The sequence below is a fragment of the Tupaia chinensis genome, unplaced genomic scaffold (genome assembly GCF_000334495.1).
Source record: "Tupaia chinensis unplaced genomic scaffold, TupChi_1.0 Scaffold000617_2, whole genome shotgun sequence".
NCBI lineage: Eukaryota > Metazoa > Chordata > Mammalia > Scandentia > Tupaiidae > Tupaia > Tupaia belangeri.
Window position 1 is genome coordinate 1,190,060 of NW_006160137.1, and position 22,354 is coordinate 1,212,413.

Here is a 22,354-nt window from a genome sequence, read left to right on the forward strand (position 1 = left end):
TTCAGTTGGCCACCAACTTTCCCATTGAATGGAGCCAACAGCCTGATGCTCAGGGACTGTGTGGGTTTGATCTGTGACCTTCTTTGCTTGCCAGAGATATAAGAGGCTTGGGGGCAATTTAGGAGGTTCCTTTTGATTTAATCACAGATTAAAATGGGCTTTTAAAACTTTTGGCAAGAAAGAACACACAGAAATTTGTAGAAGCAATGTTTGTGAGGATGCTGGTCTTTGGCTAAAAATAGGACCGAGGCAGAATGCTGACTAATTAACACACCTAATTATAGGGATTTCTTACAGACAAATGCTCATGTCAGCTTTTTTTTTTCTCATCATAATGGTCATTGCTGATTTCCAGTCAGAAGAAATAAGAAAATTATATATGTGATGCCTGAGAATTACTGTCAAACGGGTAAAGCTGTGGATGCACCTGGAGATTTCTTTTCCTCAGGGTAACGTGCCGTATAATTTCAGGCTGATGTCTACCCACCCTCTATCCTCTGACTCTCAAATCTGGAGACGGATTCTTTAGCCACTCTAGGTACCAAATACATTTGGTTTCTAATAGAATCAGTGGAGTGAGATCCGCTTCAGGCTTCCAGCTGTAGCACGATATTCCAACTGGTGGAAATCAATCCAATTGAAGTACCCTTGAGCACAAATCAAATGAGACTAGACTGCAATTGAGGAAAATTATAGTCATAACTTTGCTTTAGAAGCTAAGTCGGCTTTCTCTCTGCATGATCTCTGAAAATGGTATGGATGCTCTCGGCTATCAGCAATGATGCAGGTGCCAGAACATATTTTTGCTAAAGAGAGTTATTAAAATGTCTTTATCTATCTGGGGTGTGTCATCATTATTAAAAACAAAAGCACAGAGGAAAATAATAAAGTCAGATCATATTCAAGGGATTCCAGACCTGACATGTGCTAGCGATACTATTAATGCCCACATTTAGTTGAGTTCCTGAAGGATGCTGTCAATCAATAAAAACACTCCATGGTGCAGAATAGCTAAAAAGGTTACTTTTTCTAAGAGAGTTCTCCTACTGGGTTTGCACATGCCATTTCTGTAGCTAACCGTCTTGTAATTGTGCATATCAAATAAGATTTCTGACATAGCCACCCTCAAAACATGAAAGAATTTAGTGCAAGAGAGAACTTTAGGTAACCACTTTTTAAGTATCTGATTACTCGCCCACCTCTCACCACAGCTGAGTAAGTTCCCCATTTTATAGATGAGGAAAATTGAGGCCCTTAAAGCTCTGTTGAGTAGCCTGAGGTCACATGCTCCCATGAGTTAGAAACAGCCAGAATTAAAATCTGGGAATCAAATCTTCCTGGTTCCCTGTTTGACAGCAGTTTCAAGGTTTGTTTCTTGGCTTTTTTGTTTGTTTTTTTGTTTTTGTTTTTGTTTTTCCCCAGAAATGAGCAGGGTATGAATTATAAATAAATCAATAATACTCCACACCAAGTCCCCCAAAGGTAACTAAGTACAGGACACCTCTGCTTTTAAGATGCAATGAAAATGCAGTACATTCCTGAAAACAGATGTTAGAGGGTTGATCATCCTAAGGCAGACCAAGCAAAGCTCCATCAAACGTGGGTAGCATGGGCAGAAATTATCAGCAAAACTAAAGACAGTAAAATGAGGCCAAAGAGTAAAACCAAGGGGTCTATTAGAAAATATCAGATAAACAAAGAAGAAAATGCAGCAGGTGGAGAAGTAGGATACCGCCTCTGCATGCAAATGGAACCCATTAATCCCTGAGATAGGGAGATCAGAAATCCTTAGTCCTCCAAATTGTTTGTTTTTATTTGAACTCAGCTTAATAAACATTTACTGAAACATCTGTTAGGTGCCAGCCATGGGCACACATAGACTGGCGCATCAAACAGCCATGGCCTCTGCCTTGGAAGAGCTTATGATCTTACAGGAAAAATGGACCAGGAGGGAAATATTTCAATACATGTTTGAAGTACTGTGAGAAGGTTTGCCAGGCATGCTCTAGAAGCGTTGAGAAGGAACACCTACGAATGCCCCCTCCACATTCCTATCAGGCTGCCTGTATGAACTAACAGCCCATCAGTTTGGATGGGACTGAGCCCACCTCCAATTCCAGAGGTGAGTCCTCACAGACCTAAGCCAGTCAGTGTGAATAGTGAGTGACCTTTCTCTGGCCCCTGTGATTAGTTCCAGAGGACCTATGACCTGAGTTTCTCCAATGAGAGTGAAGCCCACTTTTCTTCAGTGGTAGAAGGACAAAAGCTTTTCTAGATAATGTGGAGTGTAACCGTGAGGCCAGATACCATCACAGACATTTGACAACTGAAACTGCATGCTGAGAGAAATTTCCTATTGCCCTAGAACTGAAGACCTGGATCAAAACCAGAAAGAAGGAGAAAAAGAACTCTATCCTCCAACAAAATTCGAAAGGGAGTGGGAAACTTTCAGGACTCAAAAAGAGCTACAGCTAGGACCAGCAGTTAGCGTAATGGCTACGTCACTGGACTCCCATGTAGTCAACCGCGGCTAGAGTCTCAGACCCAGTGGCTTAAACTCATGCCGGGTGCATGTGCGTGCATGCCCAAGATCCCGAGAGCAGAATGGAAGAGAAGGGATTATGGCATGGCCATCCCCCTGAGGGGTGATTTCTCGCCTTCTGTCTTTCTGGCAAGCACACGTGCCCTATAGCAAAAACCTCTCCAAAAAACCGCTAGAGCTATTTTCTTTATGTCCCAAGTCAAGGGACGATGACTCCCAAGGACCCCTTATAGAGACTAGAGGGCACTCAAGGCAAACAGAGGGTCCATACTCACTACTTCACAGCTGATGCCCCTTATATAGCAGAATCTCACACACCCAGTCTAACACCCAGCTGGCCTGGATGGGGGGAGTTCCTGAGTGACACTGACAGTGTGGTTAACATAGTGACTAGGGTTCTTACTTGGAGAGTCATCAGGTTGGGAAGCCAGTGTGGAAAGAAGAGAATTGGTGAGGTGTAACTAGAAATGAGGTGGTAGCAATGCTCATTCCACCCCAATTTTTCAAGGCTACAACAGGATCCAGGAGAAACAGAAGTTTCTGTGACTTCCTATGAATGTCAAAAAGGTTAGAAGAGGGGACAGAAGCCATGAGGCTGTGCGGGCAGCCACTAGCCGGTCAAGGCTAAAGCCATCTGGAGAGAACTGGGAAGTGGACTATGGATGTGATGAGAAGAAGACACAACCATCCTCTCTGAAGGATCTTCATCAGTGAGGGGTAGGTCAGAGGAGAATAGGAATAGGGGTAGGATAGAGGTGAACAGCATCCCAAGGAAACCTGCTCACCATCAATGCAGACTGCCACTTTAACAGAAGCCATGGAAGCAGATGTCACCAGAGGAAGGCCAGAACCAACTCTCACCATCAACAGAATCCAGCCAATAAAGAACACCCTGCCACATTTCCCGCCCCTCTCTCCAGCGCCAAACACAAAGCATTCTAGAATCTGAAAAGAGAAGGAGGGAGGGAGGTGAACGAGTGGCCGATGCCCCCGCTGCTGCATCTCTCTCACACCACAGTTTATGCTATGCAGGGTGAAGGGAGAGAAAAGGAGATTTTTAACAGTAGATACGAAATTATTTTAAATACATTAAGGATGGAACTATAGTGCTGAAATAGACTGTTTTATTAACCAATATGGCTGTGAAATTATGGAATCTGTCCAGGATATCTGTAGGAGAGGAGAAAGCTAGGTCTAGTGTTTTAACTAGTACAGCTGGGAGCAGGAATTGGACAAAAATTAAACGTGTCATTCTAGAATCTTTGTTCTACCATTTACTAACTCTCTAGGGATCATGATAGCTAACTTGTGGGATTGTTAAAACAACTGCGTGTGCCTTCAAAAAATATTCAACATGTTCAAAGGATATCATTGATGGAGTTTAGTGAACTGGGTGGGAAATCATTGAAGATGGGTGAGACTAAATAAATAAGTAAATAAATAAATAAATAAAATGACTGGGGCAATATTTTTAGTCCCACATCCTCTTTAAGAACCTTGCCACACCCCATCAATTGGGCAAGCCTTTGTGATGGCCCAACAGGTTGTAATGGAAGCAACAATGGGGCCTTATTTCCAGGACTAGGTTAGAATAGGTACTCTGACTTGTCCCTGACTCACTTGTTCACTCTCGCTCACTCTCTCTCTCTCAACCTCTCTCTCAGGACCTGGCCACCACGTTGTAAGAAAGTCCAGGCCACATGCTGAGGTCATGTGTAGGTATTTGGGCCAATTGGACAGCTAAGGTCTTAGCTGTCAGTCATCATTAACTGCTAGACAGAGTGAGACTTCAATCGATTCCAGCTCCTGGAGCAGAAATGAGCAATTCAAGCCGTGCCCAAATTGCAACAAAACAATTATTGTCATTGTTTTAAGCCACTACCTTTTGTTTGTTTGGGGGAGTTTGTGTATTATAATTTCTGGTTTACATACGTTTGATGCATATATTTGTAGGGTGCAGTTTTTTGAAGCATGCCTAGTATAGAATAGGCAAATCCAGAACTTACACATATTCATCTCCCCCTTATCTACAGGCAAGCTTATGTTGGGGTAATGTTACACCATCTTAGCAACTGAAATAACGAGGTGGGCAAGTAGGCATGAATTAGACACTACAGAGCCTTATAGAACAGAAAATTGCTTGGATTTAATCCTGAGTATATTGAGAAGCTGTTGATGTGGCATAATCCAGTTCAGGTTTCAGGAAATTGTTCTTTCCACCATAATGAGAGAACAAGTAGAGAGACTTGCTGGCTCCCCATCATGGTAGCTCACACAAGGTATGATGGGGGTTTAGAATTGGGTGGTGGCCCTGGGGATGGTGAAAAGGTGGCAGATTTGTAGTAGTCTCCATTTAGTGTCCAGAGTTAGCATTCTAAAACACAAGGTGATATCGTCATTGTTAAAAAGCCTTTCAACAGATTATAGATAGTGACTGTAAAAGTACTCCATACAAAGAAGGCTAATAAGTGCAGCTTCTAAAAAGGTGAGAGTGGGGAGGTGTGTTCCAGGTAGAAGGTACAATATGAATAAAAATACATCAGCCTTAAGAAACTAGCAATAAGGACAGGACAGGCACACCTTTCTGAAGTCTACACCCATCCCTGTGAATGTTCAATAAATGTTCTTGACTAACTGGCTCCCATAATGGGCCTCACTCCTAAAAGCCCGAGTAATGGAGCTGTAAGTGCCTCAGGGATCCTGGCAAGAAGGAGCCGTCTCAGCCTTCAGTTTTATAGGAAGAGTATTTAACATCATTCCTGTAGTAGACAGCAGCCTTTCCTTTCAGCAGCTAGTAACTTCTACTTGATTTTATTCTTTACTTTTGTTCATAAGGAGAAGGCAGTGAGAATCTTCAGGACAGATAAGAATGCGGTTGAGAAAGGAAAAGGAATCAGTACTCAGGAAAGAAGGAGAAAAATCCATAGAAACCAGGGAGGGAGGGGTTTGGGTCCCTCGTAGGGTTTTTGCATTTTATAGAAACACAGTAAGGCTGCGAAACTGAGGTCAATTCAGAAAATACTAAATTAAGTACAGATGCTCCTTGACTTATGATAGTGTTATGTCCCTATAAACCCATCATAAGACAAAAATATCTTGAGTCAAAAATGCACTTAATACACTTAACCTACAACATTATAGCTTAGCCTGGCTTACATTAAACTCTGACCACTTAGATTAGCTTACGGTTAAGCAAAACCATCTAAAACGAAGCCTGTGTTGTAATAAAGTTATTATGAAGAATTTTGAATCAAACTTTGAAATTTGGAGCAGAGTTTCTAATGACTGCATAATGCTTTGACATCATTGTAAAATGCAAAAATTGTAAATCACATCACTGTAAATCAGGAATTGTCTGTACTGTGGAGACGTGAAAGGTCGAGACAAGACCCATGTGAAGATTTAGTCCAAACAGGAGACCTTTTCCTGTTTATATCACTGGTCTCTTGTTGAGACTGTGCTTCATGGTCAACTAATCTGCCCCCAAAAAATCCTCTCAAATTCTGACTAGAGTAGGATAAGCTAATGTCCACAAGATGATATAGCACAAGGCCATGGTGCAGCGTTAAGCTTCTTGGGTTCAAATCCCAGCTCTGCCTAATAATGTAATCACAAATAAATACTTTGACTTCTTTGTGCTTTTTGTTTCCTCCTTTGCAAAAATAAAGATAAAGCAGTTTTAGTTTCCTAGGACTATCATGAGTATTGAATGGAATATGCTAAGCCTTTGATACAGTAACCAACATGTAGTAAGTGCTCCATAAATACTAGTTTACCATCACTTTTATGTGATTCCTGCCAAATGAATATAGCGTTATTGTTTTACATTAAGTTTTGGTTTTATTAATGTACCTCGGAGAGAGGGAAGAGTCATCCCTAGAGGGCAAAGTTATTGGTGATGACAAGCTGAAGTGACAGATAAGTGATTCAATAATGGTAGCCCTGTAAGCTTCATTCTAAAGGAAGGAAGATACTCTGAGGGATAGAGGGACAGAGAAAAGTGACATAAAACCAGACCTAGCATATCAGGAAAACTTCCCTAACGAGGAGGTCTTGACCTGAATGTGAAGGACAAGTGTCTTCAGCCAGTCTCCAAGATGCCCCTCGCCTTGCATTTATATCCTTGCATAGTCTCTTCCTCTGTGATAAAGACCCTACAACTTCCATCTTCGGCTCATGCTTCAGCCACTCTCTCTCCTTCCCTTGAATCATTCACTCTGAGGAAGTCAGATGATATATCATGAGGACAAACATTCAGCTAACCCTATGGAGAGGCCTGTGCGATAAGGAACTCAGGCCTCCAGACATCAGCCAGCCAGGAATTGAGCCTTTCATACAACCATGTGAGAGGCTATGGAAGCAATTCTCTAGCTCCAGTCAAAACCTTGAAAAGAGAGCAATCTCAGCTGACAACCTGACTGCAACCTCAGGAGAGACACTGAACCAGAGCTTATCAGCTAAACTGTGCCCAGAATCTGAACTTAAAAACTACAAGATAATGTTTGTTATGTTCAGCCACTAAATTGTGGAGCAATTTGTTACACAGTGATAGTTAACTGACACAAGTAAGAATACGTTGGCTAAAGACATGGGAGTAGTTCAAGCATTCTAGTGAGTGAGTGGTAGGAGAACAGAGCTAGGTCAGAAAGCCAAGATGTTTGAACCTGACCCTGAAAGCCAAGGAGAATCAGTCAATCTCTCTCTCTCTCTCTCTCTCTCTCTCTCTCTCTCTCTCTCTAATATATATATATATATATTAGTAATTTGCCAGAAGGTGCATGTGCTCACTGGAGAGAGACAGAGAGAGAGAAAGAAAAAGGAAATGAGAACACAACCCCCAACCAACCCCATGGGGGATAGTCACACTACAATCCCTTCTACTTCATCTTTCGCTCCTTTTGGAATTTTGTGCATGCTCACACACGTGTCTCTAGCATGTTTTTCAAGATGCTGGGTCCAGGACTCAACATAAGCATCGGCCATGTGGGATTCAGCCACATTAACCACCCTGCCATAAGATGGCCCTCCAGGTGCTTTTAAACTGCAAAGTGATGTGTACACATTTGTATTTCCTTTTACAGGGCAGCACTGGCAAAGACAAATCAGGCGGTGTCCTGTCTTTATCCTTCTTTATCAGAGTCTTCCCCACAGCATTCTAATGTGTCTTAGAATCCTTAGAATCTCCTATTTTTAAAATGTTACATTAACTCCAAATCTATTCCCAGTTCTATGGAATAAGAATATTTATTTGTGCAACATAAATTCCATCTGTTTACTCTTTATCCCTCTCTGGCTTCTGCCAAAATTCTTGCTAAGTCCGTAAGCGACCTTCATGCTACCAATTCCAATGCTCTGAAAGGCCAATTCATCAGTTTTCAGTCCTCATGTTACTAGAACTCCCAGCAGCATTTCACACACTTGTCAATAGCATTTCTTTCTGCTTAAAAGAATTTTCCCCACTCTCTCTCTCTTGGCTTCCAATACATAGCATTCTCGTGATTTCTCTTTTGTTTCTCTAGGTGCTCTTTCTCAAAATACTTTCCCGGTCTTCTACCTTGTGTTCCAATGAATAAGGGTTGAGGTTCCCCAGGGATAGATTCTGAGCTTTCCTCTCTCTCTAAATGGTATTTTGGGACTTCCAAGGCCAGTTCATGAGAGGCATTGCAGCTCCACCACCACTTCATCCTACTGATCAAGGAATAAACTGAGGCTACCAAGGTTTAAGGGCAGAGAGTTAAAGTTTACTGCTCAATGGGAGAAATAGCAGACAATTTTCAGCCATCTTTAATTTATCTATAGGTCTTCTCACATAAGCTTCTGTAATGCCATATGCTGTTTATTGATAATTTGCAGTTACACATTTATTTGTGTGCTTATTTTTTCAATGCATTTCTCTCCCACAGGATCACAAGAAGTCAAGGCTGTTGATGTTTGTTGACTACCCTATATACAGCTTACATACAGGTCAGAGCATGTATACAGAAAGAGATCAATATTAGTTTAATAAATGGGCAAATGTCTTCTCTTCGTTAAAGTACATGAAGGCAGAAACATGTACAATGTATTTCCCAATTACCTTATATTGTAAGACCTAACACACGAACAGGTGCTCAATAAATAGCTTTACACTACATTGAAGAAGGTCAAATTAAACTCATCAAGGAAAGCTTAGGATGCTCTTGAAGTAATGATTGAAAGACATGACAGTGGAACTAGAGAAGCAAGGATGGACTGAGACGACAGTAGGAGGTATTATCAATACAGTTTATTGGGTATGGGAGTGAGTGAATGGGAGAAATCTAGGGTTATAGCGGCTGCCCCTCTTTAATTAAAAGACTATAGGAGGGCCAGCAGATGGCATAATGGTTACATCACTGGATTCCCATGTAGTTAGCCACGGTTTGAGTCCTGGTCGCAGCAGCTTAAAACTCATACTGGGTGTGTATACGTGTGTGTCCTGTCCCCAGGGGTGATTTCTAGCTTTCTGTCTCTCTTTCTCTGTATCTCTGGCGAATTCACATGCCCTAAAGCAAAAATCTCTTAAAAATAAAATACACTAGAAGAGAAGAAGTAGGTTTGGGAAAGGAGTTGGGTCAGTCAGTTTGAGGGACCCATGAGACAACTAAACAATAGCAAGAGGCCTGGGTGAAAGGATGAAGGGTGTACTGTTGCCCAGATGTGAAGAACAAAGCCCTCACAATGCTCAGCTGGAAGCTCCATCAGAGGAATGAGCTTGAAGAGGCGCCTGTGTGGAGAAACCAGAAGTAGAACCCCGGATTCCAAGCTACTGTCAGCCAAGTTGTGCCCCTTCACACCCCTGCACATGCAGGAATATGAAACTGGCTCAGGACAGCCACTGTTGGTGGGATCGGAGGCCAGTCATCGCATGTTGGGTTATTTTCTATTTGTGTATCATGACTATTTTTCTCTCTCTTTTTGACTTAAATTAAGTAGTAAAGATCTTTTTTAAAGTTAGAGCCATCTTTAGGAAAATCTAGAGAATAGGCAAGTTGTTTGCTTGAGTGAGAGTTGGAAAGGAGAACAGTTCACTTCATTATGGAAGTGTGACTAGTAAACAGAAAAAGGGATCCAAAAGAAGTCAAAACTGAGGGATGTAGATCCAGCACCCTTCTTTCTCTGGAGCTCCTTTTTCTTCATTGAAACTCTGTCGATTCTGAATTTAGATAATTAAAGGACTATGCCTTGTTCCCTAACAACATGTTATCCAAGAGTGCAAGTAAACCCATAGATTAACTCAAGATAATATGGCTTCGGGGTGAGCAGGTAGCATGGTGGTGAAGGCACTGGACTCCCATATGACTGACTGTGGTTCAAGTCCTGGACCTGGTGGCTTGAAACTCATGCTGGGCACCTGTGCGTGTGTGCCAAAAATCCCGAGAGAAGAATGGGAGAGAAGGTACTGTGGTGTGGCCATCCTCTCAGAGGGATGATTTCTCACTTTCTCAATCTGTCTCTGTCAAGCACGTGTACCCTATAGCAAAAATCTGTCTAAATAAATAAATAATAAATAAAAGGTAAGACAGCTTCTTAGAGAGACATGGGACCACTTAGGCAAAAATGTACAGCTCTCAAAAGGAAGCCTGCAGAAACACTAAGCACTGATTTTGAAATACCATTTTCTATACTTTTAGCTGAAGCAGCCTCTAATTTAGGGTAGCAAATCAAAGAAACAACTTTTCAATCCACTGTGAAAATAATCAACACTTTAAAGCAGAAAAAAAAAACATTTTTAAAGGACGTGAAAGAAAGATTAATTGCTTAATTTGTTTGCATAAACATTTAAACCTGTACCTTGGAAATTAAAAGACAAAGTGAGAAAAAGTAAAATCATTTTTTGCCAATAGGTCTGGGGATTACTAACGCATAATGTGTAACCGCAGCATAGACCCACAATTAGTTCTGGCTTTGAAGTCACCCAGGCTGTGTTCAAATCTCAGTCACTCACTTACAGTATATGACCTTGGACAAGTTAATTTAAAAACTGCTTGAGCGGAGCCAGCAGCTGGCATAATGGTTATGTCGCTGGACTCCCACGTAGTCAACCATAGTTCGAGTCTGGGACCTGATGATTTAAACTCATGCTGGGTGCATGTACGTGTGTGCCCAAGATCCCAAGAGGAGAATAGAGGAGAAAGGACTGTGCCATGGCCATCCCCCCGGGGGTGATTTCTCATTTTCTGTCTCTGTTTCTCTTTCTCTGTCTTTCTAGGAAGCATACACACCCTACAACAAAAATCTCTCTTTAAAAAAAAAAAAAAACTGCTTGAGCAGGGCCAGCAGATGGTGTGGTAGTTAAGGTGCTAGACTCCCACATGGCCAACTACCACTTGAGTCCTGGACCCAGTGACTTGAAAATCATGCCAGGCACATGTATGTGCATGCCCAAAATCCTGAGAGAAGGGACTGCAGTATGGCCATCCCTCCCAGGGCATGATTTCTCATTTTCCCTTTCTCTGTCTCTATCACTCTCTTTGGTAAATGCATGCATCCTATGGCAAAAAACATTTAAAAAAAAGAGAGAGAGAGAGAGAGAGAAACTGCCTAAGGCTCAATTTCCTCATCTACAGAATGAAAAATAATAATACCCATTTCAAAAGGTTATTATGAGGCTTAAGAACATCCTCTACAGTTGTACAGGTGGTTCGCTGCCCAGGAGAGCACAGCTGAGTGAGCAAGTAGGTGCTAAAATCTACCTTACTTTCTACTCACCTGGCCATGAGCCCTGAAGCAGAACTGCAGCTTCCTGAGTGAGGAAGTAGACACATGTTCTCATTTGTACTAAGAAGCCCTAAGACAAAGAGTGATCAGATAAGAATCACATAAAATGGGGGCCAGCAGTTAGTGTAATGGCTGTCGCTGGACTCCCATGTAGTTGACCACGGTTCAAGTCCTGAACCCAGTAGCTTAAAACTCACGCCAGGCGCGTGTGCATGCGTGCCCAGGATCCCAAGAGGAGAATGGAGGAGAAGGGATTGCTGCATGGCCATCTCCCCTGGGGGGTGATTTCTCGCTTTCTATCTCTCTGTCTGTCTGGAGAGCGCACGCACCCTATAGCAAAAAACTCAAAAAAAAAAAAAAAGACTCACATAAAATACATGAAAATTATGTAAAATAATGATATGTTATTATATTTATAATTATGTAATAAAAATTATATAAAGGAATATATAAAAAGCACTTAACTCCACACCCAGTACATTGAAAGAGTTTACTAAATGGAGCTATTACCATTAAGGACAAAGAGAAGAAAAATGGTCCTTCAGAAAAATGAGTAATGATACATACAGACAATTGACAAGAAAAGTAATTAAAATTTCTAATAGCCACAAGAAAAATATTCAACCTCATCAAGAATCAAAGAAAACCAAATTAAAACTAGAAACCATCTTCTTCTAAAGGTGGTACTTTTTGAAAACTAATATACAGTGTGAGCAGAATTGCAAAATGCACCATCTCCATGTGAGACACATAGATGACTTAACTGTTATTCCCCCTCTGAAGATATGTGGCAAGAATATGAATACTGGGACCAGCAGAGGACATGATGGTTAAGGTGCTGGACCCCCACATGGCTGACCATGGTACGAGTCCTGGACCCAGAAGTTTGAAAATTACACCGAGTATGCATGCATGCATGCCCAAAATCCCAGGTGAAGAATGGAAGAGAAGGGATTAGGGCATGACCATCCCCCCAGGAAAGTGATTTCTCTCTCTCTCTCTCTCTCTCTCTCTCTCTCTCTCTCTCTCTTTCTGGTAAGTGCATGTGCCCTATGGGGAAATATCTTTTTAAAAAAAGAATATGAAAACTATGTATATCTTTAATGTCCTGCTAATTTCTTTTGTCCAAATTCAGCCAAAACGAAAAGAGGAAAAAAAGAAAAACCAGTGTGAGACACAATTGAAGATTTACATTTGAGAGTATGCACTGCAGCATTATTTATAATAGCCCAAAATTGGAAATATCCAAAATGTCCAACAGTAAGGAATTGGTTGTTCCAAAATAGCTGATACATTGACCTGAACTAAGAGGGGCAAAAAGTGAGCAAGTGTTTCTCGAGTCCTTCTTTTGATCCCTTCTGATTAACTTGCTCTTCCCCCTTAACCTTCGGGTTACTATTTTCCTCCTTGTGGAAAGCAAGCTATTACTTGTTGATAGTACAAGATTGGTACCTTGGGAACCAGCAGGTAGCGTAATGGCTATGTCGCTGGACTCCCACGTAGTCGACCACGGTTTGCATCCCTGACCCGGTGGCTTAAAACTCACACCGGGCGCGTGTGCGTGCGTGCCCAAGATCCCAAGAGGAGAATGGAGGAGAAGGGATTGCAGCGTGACCATCCCCCCTGGGGGGTGATTTCTCGCTTTCTGTCTCTATATCTCTCTCTGTCTGTCTGGCGAGTGCACGCGCCCTATAGCAAAAACCTCTCCAAAAAAAAAAAAAGATCAGTACCTTGAATCAAGTTCCCTAAAGACAGAATCTGAGAAAGAGAGTTGAAGAAGGCAATACTTACTCAAATGGTCTCTATGAAAATAGGTGGAGGGCTGGAATTCCTGAGGCCATTACAAAAGGCACCCAGGGGCCAGATGGTGGCACAGGGATAATGCAACTGGCCCCACAGGGGGGTGGTCACATGGTTTATTGAGTGCTCCAGGGAGAAAGGGAATGAGTGAACAGAGCGGTGCAGAAGGAGCTGCGCAAGCCAGTGCTCTCAGCTGGAGCTCACTGCCGCCCAACCCCACAGAGAGTTTTGAACCATGAAGGGCACCACAGAGGGAGTCCTCATGTGAGACCAGGTGTCTGCTCTTTTGTACCTTGGGCCTGTTGGGTGGGTAATGCAGATGGGTGGATGAAGCAAACCTCCAAGTTGAGGCGGTTCCTCTTTCACTGAGGCGGGAGCAGCCAGGAGCCATGAGCTGCCAGTCCTGACAACAGAATTGTCCGCTCCAAGCAGAGGCAGATTGAATACTCTGCCTCAGATCCCAGTCTGTGGGAGATAGCCAGAACTTCTGCAGCATGGTAATTATTAGATTACCTCAGTTACCTGTAGAACTCTGCCTGCCACCTACCTGTGTTGTCATGGAGTAACCAGGTAACTTGCTCATTAAACTGTACCTCGTGGGGAAAGGGTTCTGGCACTTTGGTTCCGTGTAATGCAAACGTGTGGATGTTGTTTACAGCCTGGAACCTGGTATGTTAGAAATGCATTCTATAATATAGATGTTGCAAACCATTCATATAGCAAACAAAAGGCCAACTGAAAAGCTAATAATAAAAGACATAAGTAGTGCCACTTTATGATTTGAGAAGTAAACCTTTAAAAAAAATTGCCCAGGTTATAAAGATCAAAAAAAGAAAAAAAGGATAAGGGGCAGGACAGCTTTCCACAATCATCTCTAGATTACGAGCAAAACGCTGTCTCCTTAGGAAGCCCAGAAGCTACCCAAGAGGGCTTCAGAGAAGGGCAACTCAGACCAAGACTCTGGCCTTCCCACCTACACATAGAGGGAGCAGCAGTGCAAGAGGTCCTGGGAAAGATGCAGCTTCCCAGGCTGCCGTTGGCTGAAGGAGGCCGGAGGGGCAGCCAGAGCCAGGGGACACTTGTTGGTAGCTGGCAAGGCGGCCTAGGCAGGTCCGCTCCATTAGCTCAGTATTAGCCAGGGCTGTGCTCTCTAGTGCATGGCCACACTCGGCCAAGGATAATTCCCTTCCCACACAATGAGGAGAAATAAACAATTGGAGTGAATCCTGCTCAGCTTCATCCTTGCCAAGCACAGAGACAATCCAATGAAATGCAGCTAGTGTGTGCTCCTATCTGACAGGCTTGAATAATAATCCACAGTTCTTACGCTTGGAGAAGTGCAACATTCCCTCCCTCTCACTGACACTCTGCCTCTCCGGCTCCTTTCCCCAGCAGCCTGGACCAGTATAAACCCAGCCCTCAGAGATGAGGAAAGCAGGTTTCTCAAAGATTCTCTTCTTGACCCCCGGGAGCACTCAGGTAGGGAGGTATCCAATGCACATTAACATTGCTACAAGTGTGTGTTGAGGTCTCACTGCACCCCAGGCCCGAGTCACACACACAACTTGGACACTGTGTGTTCCTTGGAGTTGTATCTCATTTCCAGGAAGTTAATAGGCAAGTTAGGGAGATATGGGGTCTCTGATCACCATCTAACAATCAGAGAGGCTGGACATGGCAACCCTCAGCCTGTTTGGTGGGGGACAGGGTAAAAGTAGAGACATTGGATCATTTTTTTGTTTTGTCTTGTCTTGTTTTGTTTTGTTTGGAGAGGTTTTTGTTATAGGGGGCATGTGCTCGCCAGAAAGACAGAGAGAGACAGAGAAACAGAAAGTGAGAAATCACCTCCCAGGGGGGATGGCCACACCACAATCCCTTCTCCTCCATCCTCCTCTCGGGATCTTGGGCACACATGCAAACATGCCAGGCATGAGTTTAAGCCACTGGGTCCAGGACTCAAACCATGGTCAACTACATGGGAGTCCTGTAACATAGCCATTACGCCAACTGCTGGTCCCAGCATCAGATCATTTTTGAAAGCTATCTCTGACATAGGGAAATGGAAGTGGGTGCCAAGCAAAGACTGCAGGCAAGATGGATTCAAGGGTTGTTTGGTTGGGATGATAAATTTGGTCTGGAAGTGGGGAGAAAGGGCAGGAATGGAGAAGAGTTTGTGAGGCAGAGTGTACAGTATTTGTGACTGATAACATGTGGGGTAAGAGGAGGGGTGACATTGAGGAAGATGCTCGGGTTTCAGCCTTGAGGGACTGTGCAGCTGGTGAAGCCAGGGCCTGGCCGAATGCAGATGAGTTCTGTATGGAGCTTATTGACTTTGATAAACTGGGAGGTGACCCAGTGCAGCCACCCAGCTGAAGCCCAAGCAGGAGACCAAACATGTGCAACCTAGGAACACAGGCGATCATCCTTGATATGAATTGGGGGGATCACTAGGGAAACTCAGAGCCCCAGAGGAAGAGGGCAGAGGACAAAGTCCACAGAGTATCCACACGCGAGTGGTGATGGTGAGGAGATAGGAATGGGAGAGCACAGAGGCTGCCGGATACACCAAGGGGAGAGTTTCCAGCAGGATCAGGTGCTGCAGTGGGCCTTGGAAGAGAAGGCTTTGGATGAGGCATTGAACTCCTGCTATGCCGCAGCCTCTGCCACCATCACACACTGCCAAAGAACCAGAGACCCAGTGGCTAATATACATTTTTATTTCCATACGGATACCATTTAAAAGGTGCTGATAAGCAGAAGGGAAAGGGAAAACCAGGTGGCTAATTAGGTCAAAATGTGGTCCTCACCCTCAAAAGCTAGTCACCCTCCATATGGCAGTGATGTGTATCTGCACCTGAAAGTGACACCCGATTTGTTAAGATTCTTCATTTCCATTCCTCAGAGGGCTCGTGAGTGCTCAGACCAGCAGAGCAGTAGTCAACAGGGTGTGGGACACTCTGACAGCGTGCTGGCTACTAGACTGCACTTAAGAATTGGGCATGTTCCTCAGTCCTGGGAAAAGAAGCAAGTCCCCAGGAAGGAGTACCCTGCTGACACATATCCACCTGGGGAGATCTTGCAAGGAGCTAAAACTCTCAACCCTGAAAGACCTCCCTGCATGGAGTTTTTACTTTTCATCCTTGGCCAGGCCTTAAAGTAAGTTACTGAAGCTCTTTTCCAGCTGAAATTATGGAGGGCATTCAAGAGAAGAAAAAGAAGGTTCCTGCTGCAGCAGAAACCAAGAAAGACGTTCTGCTGTGGTAGAAACCACCAAGAAAAAGGTTCCTGCAATGCCAGAAACCCTTAAGAAAAAGTGAAGGTATTTTGTGGAGCTGAATATCAAGCTGAGAAAGAAGTTTGCTTAAAAGATGCTTCAAAAGGCAAGGAGGAAGCTTATCTGTGAAAATGCTAAGCACTATTGTAAGGAATACAGACAGATGTACAGAACTGAGATTCGCATGGCCAGGATGGCAAGAAAAGCTGGCAACTTCTATGCACCTGCAGGACCCAAACTGGCATTTGTCATCAGGATCAGAGGTGTCAATGGAGAGAGCCCAAAGGTTCGAAAGGTGTTGCAGCGTCTTCGTCTTTGCAAGATCTTCAATGGCACCTTTGTTAAACTCAACTGCAGGACCCAAACTGGCATTTGTCATCAGGATCAGAGGTGTCAATGGAGTGAGCCCAAAGGTTGAAAAGGTATTGCAGCCTCTTTGTCTTCTCAGATCTTCAGTGGCACCTTTGTTAAACTCAACAAGGCCTTAATTAACATGCTGAGAATTGTGGAACCATCTATTGCATGGGGGTACCCAAACCTGAAGACAGTAAATGAACTGATCTACAAACGTGGTTATGGCAAAATCAGTAAGAAGCGAATTACTTTGACAGGTAACCCTTTGATTGCTTGATCTCTTGGTAAATTTGGCATCATCTTCACAGAGGATCTGATTCATAAAATCTATCCTGCTGGGAATGCTTCAAAGAAGCAAATAACTTCCCGTGGACCTTCAACTTATCTTCTACACAAGGTGGAATGAAGAAAAAGACCACCAGTTTTGTAGAAGGTGGAGATGCTGGCAACAGGGAAGACCAGATCCACAGACTTATTAGAAGGAAGAACTAAGGTTTCCACTGTGATTATTTTTGTAATCTGGTCAGTAAATAAACAGAGTGGCTGTTTTCAGACAAAAAAAAAAAAGTAAGTTACTGAAGATCCTGAGGTACAATAGGTACAGGTAATCAGGACTAATAATTTAAGAATAAATACCCATCTTCCTACTACATCCTCCTCACTTCCCATGAGCCAGTCACTGACCTTCTTGCAGGTCTCCAAACATCTTGGTTCTCTCACATCTGGCCCTTCACCAGAGCTTTTCTCCACCTAGGATGTTCTCACAAGACTCAGTTTAAATAACATTCCCCGGGGACTTTCCCTGACCCCATAATCTAAACCACATTCCCTATTACTATCTCTCTTAACTCACTGTTCTTATTGCATGGACCCCAATTATAATTACATGTGTGTGTGTGTGTGTGTGTGTGTGTTCTCAGGGCGGGGGGCGGGGGTGGGAGGCATCTGTCGCTTTCACTAGTCCATAATCTCCAGGGAGCAGAACAGCGTTTGGCTCTTTTCCTGCTGTCGCCAAGTACCCACCAGAGTCTCATGCACATATTTTAATCTTACTGAATAAATGAATCCACTGGAGCACAAAGTCCCTTAAAGAAAGAGAGTAAATTAACTGAAATTCCCTAAGTTGGGATCCTTTAGGGAGAAATAATGGAATCTTCCAGCTATTGGACTGTGGATGAAGGGGAAGCAAGGGTGCTGATGAGCTGAATTTGTGCCATAGCTCTTCCCAAAAACCAGTTCCATGATGCAGGCCAGGTCAGGTTGTTCATCAAACCTACAGCATGGCAACACACACACACACACACACACACACACACAGTGAGAGAGAGAGAGAGAGAAATATCTGATCTTAGGTTCCCCAAAAGCAAATCGTGAGATAAGTATTAGGGCACATTATCTGGGGGAAAGTTATCGAGGATGTACATTATAGGGGTTGGTGAATCTGAGAAGCTAAACGAGGGTTTGCTAATGAGTGGGTTACCCTCATGAGTCAATGGAGATCAGTCTTACTAGGGACCCTCGGAGAACCTATGATGTGCCTCAAAACTGTTCCACAAAAAGGCAAGGAAACTGAAGAGTTACCCACCAACTCCTCCACAGCCCTGGCTGAGTGCTGCTCTTCCCAGAATTATTTGCTTCCTGTTCTGAGGCCAACCATTAGCATGCTCCTGCAGCCCAAGGGCACACTTAGGCAAAATGACACAGATGGGGCACAGACAGAGCTTAACACACACACACACACACACACACACACACACTGTGGAGAGAAGACTGTCCATTTAACATGGTCACGAACTGAACCTGCTTACTAGACACCCAGATGGTTCAACATTTTTAAATCAAGAAAGAAATAGTCCTTGTATTGAAGGAGCTATTATAAGTTTGTGAAGCAGATCAACTTCAAAGAACGTTTGAAGGTGAAATGGAAAAATCCGTAATCGTGATGACAGGAACAGGAGATGGGAGGAACCGAGGAGGAATGTAAGCAAGGGAAAGGAGAGCCACTAGTTTGGGAGAAACAATGGAGAGAATGGAATCTGACCTGGGCGTACTGAGGGAACACACACTGAAAAATCCCTTCTAACCAGCTTGGTGGAGACTCTAGACTACTGGTTTGACAGCATACCTAAAAGCACGAGTGTGGGGTAGATGACTTCACAAAAATCCTTTGCAGAATGAACTAGAATAACAAAATGCCCAAGACTGCCAGTTTTAAGATGGCAGAGTATAAAAGTGTCTGATCCCTTCTCTCTTGTAAATCCCTCAAAACAAGTGGGAGACAGAACACAAACTCCATTCTGACAGAACTGGGGAGCATCTGCAAAGCACAATATATGAGGAAGAGCTGCCAAATGTAGAGGAAATTAAACAGAGTTCTGGAAGATGCTGAAAGCACAAAGTCAGTGATGAACTGTGAGAAGCAAAATTAACAACCCTGAGAGCTGGCTGGGGAACTTCCCTGGACTCTACAAAATGATGAAGTGATGGAGCCAGATACCCTAAAGTAGAAATTATGTGGATAACATCCTCTGATTCCAATGCAATTAAACTGGAAACAAATGACAGAAACTTTGAAAACACCACATGTCAGAATGTATGGGCTAAAGCTTAAGAGTTCTCAAGGAAAAAAAAACTCATAATCTGAGACCAGTGAGTGGCATGGTGAATAAGGTATTTGGATCCCACATGGCCAATCATGGGGTTCAAGTCCCTGATCCGGGAGCTTGAAAAATGCATAAGGGCAACCAGCAGTTAGCATAATGGCTATGTCACTGGACTCCCATGTAGTCGACCACGGTTCGAGTCCCAGACCCAGTGTGTGTGCATGCCCAAGATCCTGAGAGGAGAATGGAAGAGAAGGGATTGTGGCGTGGCCATCCCCCCCCCTGGGGGGGGGTGATTTCTCGCTTTCTGTTTCTCTGTCTCTCTCTGTCTTTCTGGCAAACACATGCACTCTTAGCAAAAACCTCTCCAAAAGAAAGAGAAAGAAAAGAAGAGAAAAGAAAAGAAAAGAAAAGAAAAGAAAAGAAAAGAAAAGAAAAGAAAAGAAAAGAAAAGGAAAGGAAAAGATGCCTCATGTGCATGAGTGCCCAAAATCCCAAGAGGAGAATAGAGGAGAAAGGATTGGTACATGGCCTTCACCCTCGGGAGTGATTTCTCACTTTCTCTATTTCTCTGTACCTCTCTGTGATGAGTCCACTGCCCTATAACAAACTAAAATAAGATTTATAATCTGAAGCTCACATTATAAATAAGAAAGGATGAAGAAAGTACATTATACACATTCTAAAACTACACAAAGAGACAAATAGATAAGAGAAAGAGACATAAAGACAGGTGTATGTTCTTTGGGAGGGAAAAAGGACATCCAATAAAGTAGCCAATCGAAAGCTAATTTAAAAGATAAAAGTGGAAAGGATTTAAAAATGAGAATAGAAAAATATGCATATATTAGAGTATATTAAAAGAATTATAAGAGATATTCTGGTCAATTTTATTCAAATAATTTAAAAACTTGAATGAAATCATTTGAAAATCTCAGTGGAGTATTGTCCAAAAAGACAAATTATCAAGACTGAACCCCAGAGACACAGACAATTTAGGCAGACCAATTACTGTTGAGGAACAAAAAAGAAAAAAAAAACCCTAAGAAAAAAATGGTCAAATTGCTATCCATCACAAAAACACCAAGTCCAGATGGTTCTACAGGAAAAACCTATGAAAACTTTAGGGACTAGCAAAGCCAATGCTATTTAAATTGTTGCAGAACATAGAAAAAGAAATGAAGAGCTCAAATTCTTTTTATGAAATATCCACAACATTTATACTCAAACCCAAAGATAGCACACAAAAAAGAAAACCAGACTGATCTCATTTACGAATGTTGACAAAAAATACCTAACATTGGGCCGGCAGGTGGCGTAGTGATTAAGGCACTGGACTCCCACTTGGCTGACCACAGTTTGAATCCCAGACCTGGTGGTTTGCTTTCTCACTTTCCTTCTTGCTCTCTTTCTCTCTCTGTCTGCCTCTCTCTGACGAATGCTTATGTACTATAGCAAACAAAATAAATAAAGTTAAATAAATATTTTTTTAAAAATACCTAACATTGAACTGTTAGAATGTAGAGTCCAGCAATTAGTTACAGAACTAACATAACATGATCCATTGGGGTTCACGCCAAGAAAAAAAAAAAGACAGTTCAATGTCACAAAACATATAAATATAGTCAATCATAGCCATGAGTCAAATTGAAAAATCAGAAGGTACCTACAGAGAAGCTGAAAAATGATCAGATAAGATTCTTATCTACTCTTGATTTTGGTTCCAATTATAAATTTGTTCAGGAATCAGGAGTTTTCTAAAATATGGGACATTCAGTGCTAAAGCTGGGAAAGTTCTAGGTAAAACGGTCAAGTAGGTTATGCTAATTTAGATAGAAATAGATAAATACATCTTTATCAATCGTGATAGAGATAAGCATGGCTGTGGGTATATACACACCCCCCCACACACCCCTATATTCAATCTAAATAATAGCATCAGAGAAATGCTACAAATATTATCAATAAAGTCAGGAAAAAAAGTCAGTGATGGTCACTGACGCGACTTTATTTTAACATTGTGATGGAGGTACTAGATAATGCCATAATCTCAGAGAATAAAATTTAAATATAAAAATAATTAGGAAGGAGGAAATAACATTACAATTATCTACAGATGATATGATTATATACCTGGAAGCTCTGACCGAATCAGTGAACTTTAAACAATAGAAAACGGGTAAGGTTGTTGAGTGTATTATAATAACACACAAAAATTGACAGTATTTCTATGGGAAAACAGCAAGCTATTAGAGACTATAATAGAAGAAAGGATGACCTTGAGAAGAGCAACTAAAACATAAATATTAGCCCCATCATGGGGGCACAGGTGGTAGGGTACCATGCACAATACCGGAACCATATGGGCAAGTCCCATTTGGATCCCACGTGGAACAGAACACAGTGGGTATACACATAGATGCACCTATGATGCTGGCTGGCTGGGAAACAGAGGAGAACAATAGCATGACATGACCCCGTCAGGGGTCTCTGAGCACTCCCTTTCTCAAGAAATAAATTTATTTATGTAGTTAGTTTTGTGTGCTTGCTAGAGAAAGACAGAGAGAGAGAGGGAAAAAGCATCCCCTAATGGATCTTGGTCACACCACAATCCTTTCTCCTCCACTTTTCCGTTTTGTTAGGATTTGGGGCATACACTCACATATATATCTGGTACTTTTTCCAAACACTAAGTGATTCCAACCACAGTTAGCCATTTGGGATCTGGCTTACCTTCTTGGTCATGAAGCCAACCCAAGACATAAACTTTAAAAAGAAATTTAAATAAATACACACGCTCTCTCACACACACATATATATAATATGTATATACACATACATTTGTAAAAAATTAAAATTATAATAATAGTTTTCATATATGGGCATGTGTAAGTGAACTATGTTATTACCAAATGTTATAAATATGTAAATATGAATACTATGTATGGAAATAATTCATTAAAACAATTTATTTATTATTTATCTATAGAACTTCCAAAAAAACAACTGGTATTCATAGCTCCCTAAAGCACCCCAGTTTCC